This window comes from Heterodontus francisci, chromosome 12 (genome assembly GCF_036365525.1).
Source record: "Heterodontus francisci isolate sHetFra1 chromosome 12, sHetFra1.hap1, whole genome shotgun sequence".
Classification (NCBI taxonomy): Eukaryota; Metazoa; Chordata; class Chondrichthyes; order Heterodontiformes; family Heterodontidae; genus Heterodontus; species Heterodontus francisci.
In genome coordinates this window covers 51,311,484-51,318,983 of record NC_090382.1, presented here as the reverse complement: position 1 = coordinate 51,318,983, position 7,500 = coordinate 51,311,484, and the positions used below count along the sequence as shown (strand labels likewise).

General features: G+C 50.3%; 1 protein-coding gene across 1 annotated transcript in view; it reads right to left on the bottom strand.

Annotated features, from left to right (window-relative positions):
• ubtd2 (ubiquitin domain containing 2) overlaps nucleotides 1-7,500 on the bottom strand; it is a 166,789-nt gene that overhangs the window by 25,431 nt on the left and 133,858 nt on the right. The window lies entirely within an intron of this gene.

Here is a 7,500-nt window from a genome sequence, read left to right as displayed (position 1 = left end):
TGCTATGTGGACCTGGTGGCCATGCTTTAGCACTGGCTGTCAAAGTCACCACTGCCCTCAACATTTTTTCCTCTGGATCTTGCCAACTTTGCCAGTCAGAGGTGAGCGACACTCAGGTTTGCAGCTCTGAATGGCTTCCCACAGGTGCAGGGTGTCATTGACTGCATACATGTGGCAATGAAGGCCACCCAGGAGTGTCAGCAACTGCAAGCGCTTCCACTGCTTCAATGTGCAGCTGGTGTACAACCGTAAAAAGATGTTTATGCAAGATTCCCGGGCAGCTGTCATGTGTTTTCATCAAAAGGCAGTCCACCCTCCCTGATTTCTTCACAACTGGAAACCAAGTTATCGGCTGGCTGCTCGGAACGTGACTGATGATATCTCTTGGCAACCCGAAGAATGAGGCTTAGCAGTGATGCAGTGAATGCCATGCTGAAGGTGTACTTCAGGTATCAGGCAGATTTGGAGGCTCCCTTCAGCATGCACCAGTCGGTCTCCAGAATGAGCTCTGCACAGTGCTGGGATGCAGGGAGGTTTGGACCTGCAGGGGGAACAATGCAGGAGGAACCTTGAATGATACCGAGGGGAGGAGGAGATGGTGGAAGATGATGTGGGCAATACACCACCGGAGGTGCACGTTGCTGCCTGGGATGCACTCGCTATTGCTAGATTTTCTTAGGTTCCACCAGCGCACCCATTTGACCAACACAGGTAAAAGCAACTTCTGCAACCTGGCAATGCCACTAATACAAAACAACTAAGCCTTACTTTCACAGCTCCCCCCATTGCTCAGTGTCAGGTTATGTCTTCCCATTCTTCATCCTATAAAGGAACAGGCCACATGCCCACCAGCAACAAGAATGGGAAATTTGTGAGATTGGTACAAAATAATATTTATATGGCACACACATCAAACAGAAACTTAACATTCTAACAATGTGTAACACACCCATGTGCGCACCCCTGTGCAACGACAATTCTTTATTACAAAAGCAAAATACTGCAGATGCTGGACATCTGAAATAAAAACAGAAAATGCTGGAAATACTCACCAGGTCTGGCAGCATTTATGGAGAGAGAAGCAGAGTTAACGCTTCAGGTCTGTGACCTTTCATCAGAACTGAGAAAAGTTAGAACTATAATAGGTTGTGAGCAGATGAAAGGGGGAGGGGTGGGAAGAACAACAAAAGGGAAGGTCTGTGATCAGGTGGAGGACAAGAGAGATTAAATGACAAAAGATTTTATGGTGCAAAGCCAAAGGAATGGTAATGTGACAAGTAAAGAAGCAAAAGATGCGTATAGATGAAGTATGCATGGCAGGATAGTGAGAGGCCGTCTGAATGCAAAGTAAAGATATTAAGAAAGAAATGAGAAAAAAAAACAAACCAGCAAAAGAAAAACTTGAAACAAAATGGCGGCAGAGGTTATGATCTAAAATTGTTGAACGCAGTGAGTCCAGAAGGCTGTAAAGTACCCTGTTGAAAGGTGAGGTGCTGTTCCTCAAATTTGCGTTGAGCTTCATTGGAATGCTGCAGCAGGCCAAGAACAGAATGGCCAGAGTTGGGAGCAAGTAGAAAATTAAAGTGACAGGTGACTGGAAGCTCAGGGTCATGCTTGCGAACTGAAAGGAGGTGTTGCAAAGCGGTCATCCAGTCTACGTTGGTTTCCCCAGTGTAGAAGAGACCACGCCGTGAGCAGCGAATACAGTAGACTAAAATGAAAGAAGTACAAGCAAAGCACAGTGGCGCATGGCAGCACCGCAACCTCATAGCTCCAGCAACCCGGGTTCAATTCTGGGTACTGCCTGTGTGGAGTTTGCAAGTTCTCCCTGTGTCTGCGTGGGTTTCCTCCGGGTGCTCCGGTTTCCTCCCACAGCCAAAAAGACTAGCAGGTTGATAGGTAAATTGTCCATTATAAATTGCCCCTAGTATAGGTAGGTGGTAGGGGAATATAGGGATAGGTGAGGATGTGTTGAAATATGGGATTAATGTAGGATTAGTATAAATGGGTGGTTGATGGTCGGCACAGACTTGGTGGGCTGAAGGGCCTGTTTCAGTGCTGTATCTCTAAATAAATAAAAAAAATAAGAGTGAGACTCAGCCTGCTTACGACTGCAAGTGCAGGAAAAGTTAATAGGATTCCTGAAGGTTATCAGGGTTTTGTGTTTGAAGGGAAAGTAACCCCATACCCCTCGAGAGTGGGGCAAGTGAGCCCATAGTGATTCTCAGGGACACAGGGTCATTAGATCCCTTTTTACTGGGAGAAGGTCTGACTTTTCTCCCAGAGTGCAGTGAACACCAAAATGGTGGTGAATGGCATTGGAGGGCAGTGTATGCCTGTACCAGTACACTGGGTGCACCTGGAGTGCGACCTCGTTTTGGGACTGCTGTTGACCTGCTCCTAGGTAATGATCTTGCGGGGTGAAGGTGGTAGCCCCCCCAAGTAGTGGAAGAAAGACCACAGGAGGTCAGAGAGACAGGGCTGTGGTAGGATATGGTCCCCTGCAGTTTCCTGAATGTGTAGTGGATCAAATCAGCTCCTCCAGAGGAGACTGAATTCGCACTGCAGGCAGATGACCACGCCTGTCTGTCACTTTCTTTGGAAAGTTAGGAGACCCAGGGAATGAATTAAATGGATTTTCCCTAGCTGAGGCTCAGCGAGCCAACCCAGTATTGGGAGAGTTAGCACAGGCTGCCCAGTCTGAAAGTGAAGCAGAGGGAGTCCCGATTGCTACTATATAAAGAATGAGGTACTGATGAGGAAATGGAGTTCTTCTGACAGACCTGAGAGCAAGAAGCGGACAGCGGTTCACCAGTTAGTGGTGCCACAGAGGTACCTGAGAGAAATACTGAGAAAAGGGCCCGTGCGACTGCAGTGGCTGTACATGTTGGTATACGAAAAACCAAAGCCCGCATAAGACAGCAGTTTGACTGGCCAAAACTCCACAAAGATGTGGTGGAGTACTACAAAGTTGCTACATGTGCCAGGTTAAAGGGAAACCCCAATCTCCAGTGAAACCTGCACCCCTAAGTCCTGTACCGGTGTTAGGAGGACCCTCCAGCAGAGGTTCGTGAACTGCAAGGGACCCCTGCCAAGAACAAAAGGGGACAGGCAGGCACACGGCTCGCAAAAGTTTAGAAAGAGAAGGGGAGAAAGTGACTAAGGGGGCAGGTTAAGGGAAGTCCAGGAGGAATCCCGGATGAAAACCCCGACAGTCCGGTCAGCCAACCCCGGAAAATGTGAAAAAGGTAGACCCCACATACTCCTATGTAAATACAGACTCTAGAAGCACCCACCAGAGTTGCTAACATCATTTACAGGAACCTGCAGTTACTGACCTCTAGGGGGCACAGAAACCATGAGAGCGATGCCTCACCTAGTCGAAGTGCCACGTGAGTGTGCAGTCAAGTCTGCACACATACTTGCAGGCAGGAATGTCCCAGAGAACAAAGGGAAGATTCACAAAGAATCCTCCCCCAAAGACAGAGGAAAAGGGAACCACCCATCCCCTGAAGTCAAAAGTCTTTGCATGACTTAGTGTTCAGGATCGATCCACCTACTACTAACTCTCCTGAAAAAAAAATGACCTCAACAGGAACAAAAACCCTAGGCACTCATGGCAATGGGAAAACTGAAGAAAAGCTTCCCCAAAGAACCACATGGCTCCTGGGATGCCAAAAAAAGGGGAAATGAAAGCAGCACTGGCACCCAGAAAAGACAATTTTAATAAGCTTTAAGATTGATGAATGAATGGAAATGAATGAGAGAAATGCATAGTTTTTCTTTCTGTATCTTACATTTCTCTCAAACCTAGTAATGAAATGTGCCTTCTTTTTCAAATCGCATTGCATTCCCACGGGCGTGGAGGTGTCGTGCAGACCCCCACCTGCCAAGAATGAAGCACACATTATTTCGCCACATCAATATTAAAACTTATAATTGATGCTGGGAAGAAAAGAGGGCCTAACACAAGGAATTGCCAGGCCCCTCGCCAGAAAGACATTTTTTGCATACTAGCAGACAGTGCTGGAACAAAGGAATCAGTCCCTGCTTCCCCAATGCACAGAAGACCTGGTCAGACCATTACTAACTGGCAGTTGGAGTTTTTGTATTTGAACTTGCCACAGAGTTTTAAAAACTCAGAAAACGGTTTGCTCCTGGACTGGAAAAGACCTCTCTCCTGTCTGCTCATCTCTTTCTCACCAGCTTTGGAATCCATTGAACACACAGGAACCCCAAGAGGGAAAAGTCTGCTACAGTGAACAAGATTTAAGCAGAATACTGGGCTCCAATGAAAAGCAAGATCTACCTAGAAGCAAGAACTACCTACAAAAGGACTACAGTGAGCTCGAAGCACAGTAACAAGAAACCCTTCTGATATTGCCTCAAACCTCTCCACTTTATTTTTTCTTCTGCTCTTTTGTCTCTATTTGCATGTGCGTATCGCATACGCGGCGTGTATCCATAGGCGTTAACCAAATTAGAGTTTAAGTTTAAGGTTTAATAAATGTCACTTTTCTTCTTCAAACCTAAGAAAGCCTGTTTATGCCAATTTCTTTGCCTTGGAAATTGGAAAGTGGTGAACAAGGATTCATCAAGGGGGAGCTGAAAACAGTTTAAATTAAATCCTATTACAATAAGACCAGGTGAAGGCTAAAAGGGACCCCTGGACACCTTTCTCACCTGGCCATACCATGGCATTGAACTAGATTGGAGAGCAAAGATTTTACTGGCAGCAAGGGCAAAATAGATGTGAGGAAGTAATTAAGTAGACCAACAGCTGCAGAAATATTCATGAATGGATGTTTAAAGGGTAGATAATTGGGATTCACGAAGTGCGGTTGTAAATGATTTGGGGGATTCTTTTCCCTGCAGGGATAGACACATAAGGAATGGGGGTTTGAAGAGTTGGTTGGGGGGGGGGGGGGGGGGGGGGGGAAGAAATGGTGTGGTGGTTGTGTGCAATGAGGTAGACAAGAAAATAGTTGAAAATGGTGCTGCCTGATTAGGAGAGGCCAGGAAATAACCAAGTTCAGGGATGGCAATGAATATAGGTAGGAAAGCTTACATGATGGAAGAGGTCAGTGAATTCAGAGGAAAGAAGGGAAGCAGGAAAGGGGAGCTGAAAGATTGAAATTATCGAGGAGGAGGGGTCACAATGCAAAGACTGAAGAAGGGTAGCTTGATAAGAAGCTTAGGGTGAGGCTTGGTGGACAGTAGACAATGAGTATTTTAAAGGAGAGGGGTGGAATAAGATAAGGTACTTGATAACGGAGAAAGTACAAGAGGAGTAGCGGGTAGAGACCAAAATGCAATTCGGTGATAAGGGCCATAGTGCCAGCACAAAAGTTTGAGCAAGGCCAGTGGTGAAAAGGCAGAGAGGCTTCAGCAAGGGCAAGATGTCACCACCTGTGAGCCTAGTTTCAGTCAAAGCCAGGATGCCAGAATGATCATCCATAAGGCGGTAAAGACTTGGGACTTGTTCATGAGTGAAGGCACATTGACCAACTTAAGTAAAACTCGTCCTTTAAATCTCTCTAATTACTACAGAATATGGAGTTATTCTTACTTAGGTTCAACTCATTGCACCATGTCTAAATGCATATTAAGCACCACCACATAAGGAAAAAGAGACGTGTTACTGTCAGGTGATGCAGGGGTCTAGGGCTCCCCTCTCAGCCTTTGCCTGGTTTGGCAGTAACAGGGTTTAATTTTTAAAACACCCGTGTTTTTAGCTATCCCTCAGTGAGTCCTTGCTCACTGCTCTCTAATTGTAATGGCAAAGAAATCAACCAGAAATAGGGGGGTGGGGAAAGAGAAAGAGAAAGAGAAAAAGAGAGAGAGAGAAAGAGAAAAAGAGAGAGAGAGAAAGAGAAAAAGAGAGAAAGAGAAAGAGAAAGAGAAAAAGAGAGAAAGAGAAAGAGAAAAAGAGAGAAAGAGAAAGAGAAAGAGAAAGAGAAAAAGAGAGAAGAGAAAGAGAAAGAGAAAGAGAAAAAAAGAGAAAGCGAGCGAGCGAGAGCGCGAGAGCGAGCGCGAGAGCGAGCGCGAGAGCGAGCGCGAGAGCGAGCGCGATGAGGCGAGCGCGGAGAGCGAGCGCGAGAGCGAGAGAGAGCGCGAGAGCGAGCGCGAGAGCGAGCGCGAGAGCGAGCGCGAGAGAGAGCGCGAGAGCGAGCGCGAGAGCGAGCGCTGAGAGCGAGCGCGAGAGCGAGAGCGAGCGCGAGAGAGAGCGCGAGAGCGGAGCGCTGAGAGCGAGCGCGAGAGAGAGCGCGAGAGAGAGGCGCGAGGAGCGATGCGCGGAGAGCGAGCGCGAGAGCGAGCGCGAGAGCGAGAGCGAGCGCGAGAGAGAGCGCGAGAGCGACGCGCGAGAGAGAGGAGCGCGAGAGAGAGCGCGAGAGAGAGAGCGATGAGAGAGCGCGAGAGCGAGGCGCGAGAGCGAGCGCGAGAGCGAGAGAGAGCGCGAGAGCTGAGCGCGGAGAGCGAGCGCGAGGAGAGCGAGCGCGAGAGAGGAGCGCGAGAGAGAGCGCGAGAGAGAGCGCGAGAGAGAGCGCGAGAGAGAGCGCGAGAGAGAGCGCGAGAGAGAGCGCGAGAGAGAAGCGCGAGAGAGAGCGCGAGAGCGAGCGCGAGAGTGAGCGCGAGAGCGAGCGCGCGAGAGCGAGCGCGAGAGCGAGCGCGAGAGCGAGCGCGAGAGGAGAGCGAGCGCGAAGAGAGAGCGCGAGAGAGAGCGCGAGAGAGAGCGCGAGAGAGAGCGCGAGAGAGAGCGCGAGAGAGAGCGCGAGAGCGAGCGCGAGAGCGAGCGCGAGAGAGCGAGAGAGAGCGCGAGAGCGAGCGCGAGAGCGAGAGAGAGCGCGAGAGCGAGCGCGAGAGCGAGCGGAGCGCGAGAGCGAGCGCGAGAGAGAGCGCGAGAGCGAGCGCGGAGAGCGAGCGCGAGAGCGAGCGCGAGAGAGAGCGCGAGAGAGAGCGCGAGAGAGAGCGCGAGAGAGAGCGCGAGAGAGAGCGCGAGAGAGAGCGCGAGAGAGAGCGCGAGAGCGCGAGAGCGAGAGCGCGAGAGAGCGAGAGAGCGAGAGCGAGAGAGCGAGAGCGAGAGCGAGAGAGCGAGAGCGAGAGCGAGAGGAGCGAGAGCGAGAGCGAGAGCGAGAGAGAGCGAGAGAGAGAGCGAGAGAGAGAGCGAGAGAGAGAGCGAGAGAGAGAGCGAGAGAGAGAGCGAGAGAGAGAGCGAGAGAGAGAGCGAGAGAGAGCGCGAGAGAGAGCGCGAGAGAGAGCGCGAGAGGGAGAGCGCGAGAGCGAGAGGAGCGCGAGAGCGAGAGCGCGAGAGCGAGAGAGCGAGAGCGAGAGCGAGAGCGAGAGCGAGAGCGAGAGCGAGAGAGAGAGCGAGAGAGAGAGCGAGAGCGAGAGCGAGAGCGAGAGAGAGAGCGAGAGAGAGAGCGAGAGAGAGAGCGTGAGAGAGAGCGCGAGAGAGAGCGCGAGAGAGAGCGCGAGAGCGAGAGCGCGAGAGCGAGAGAG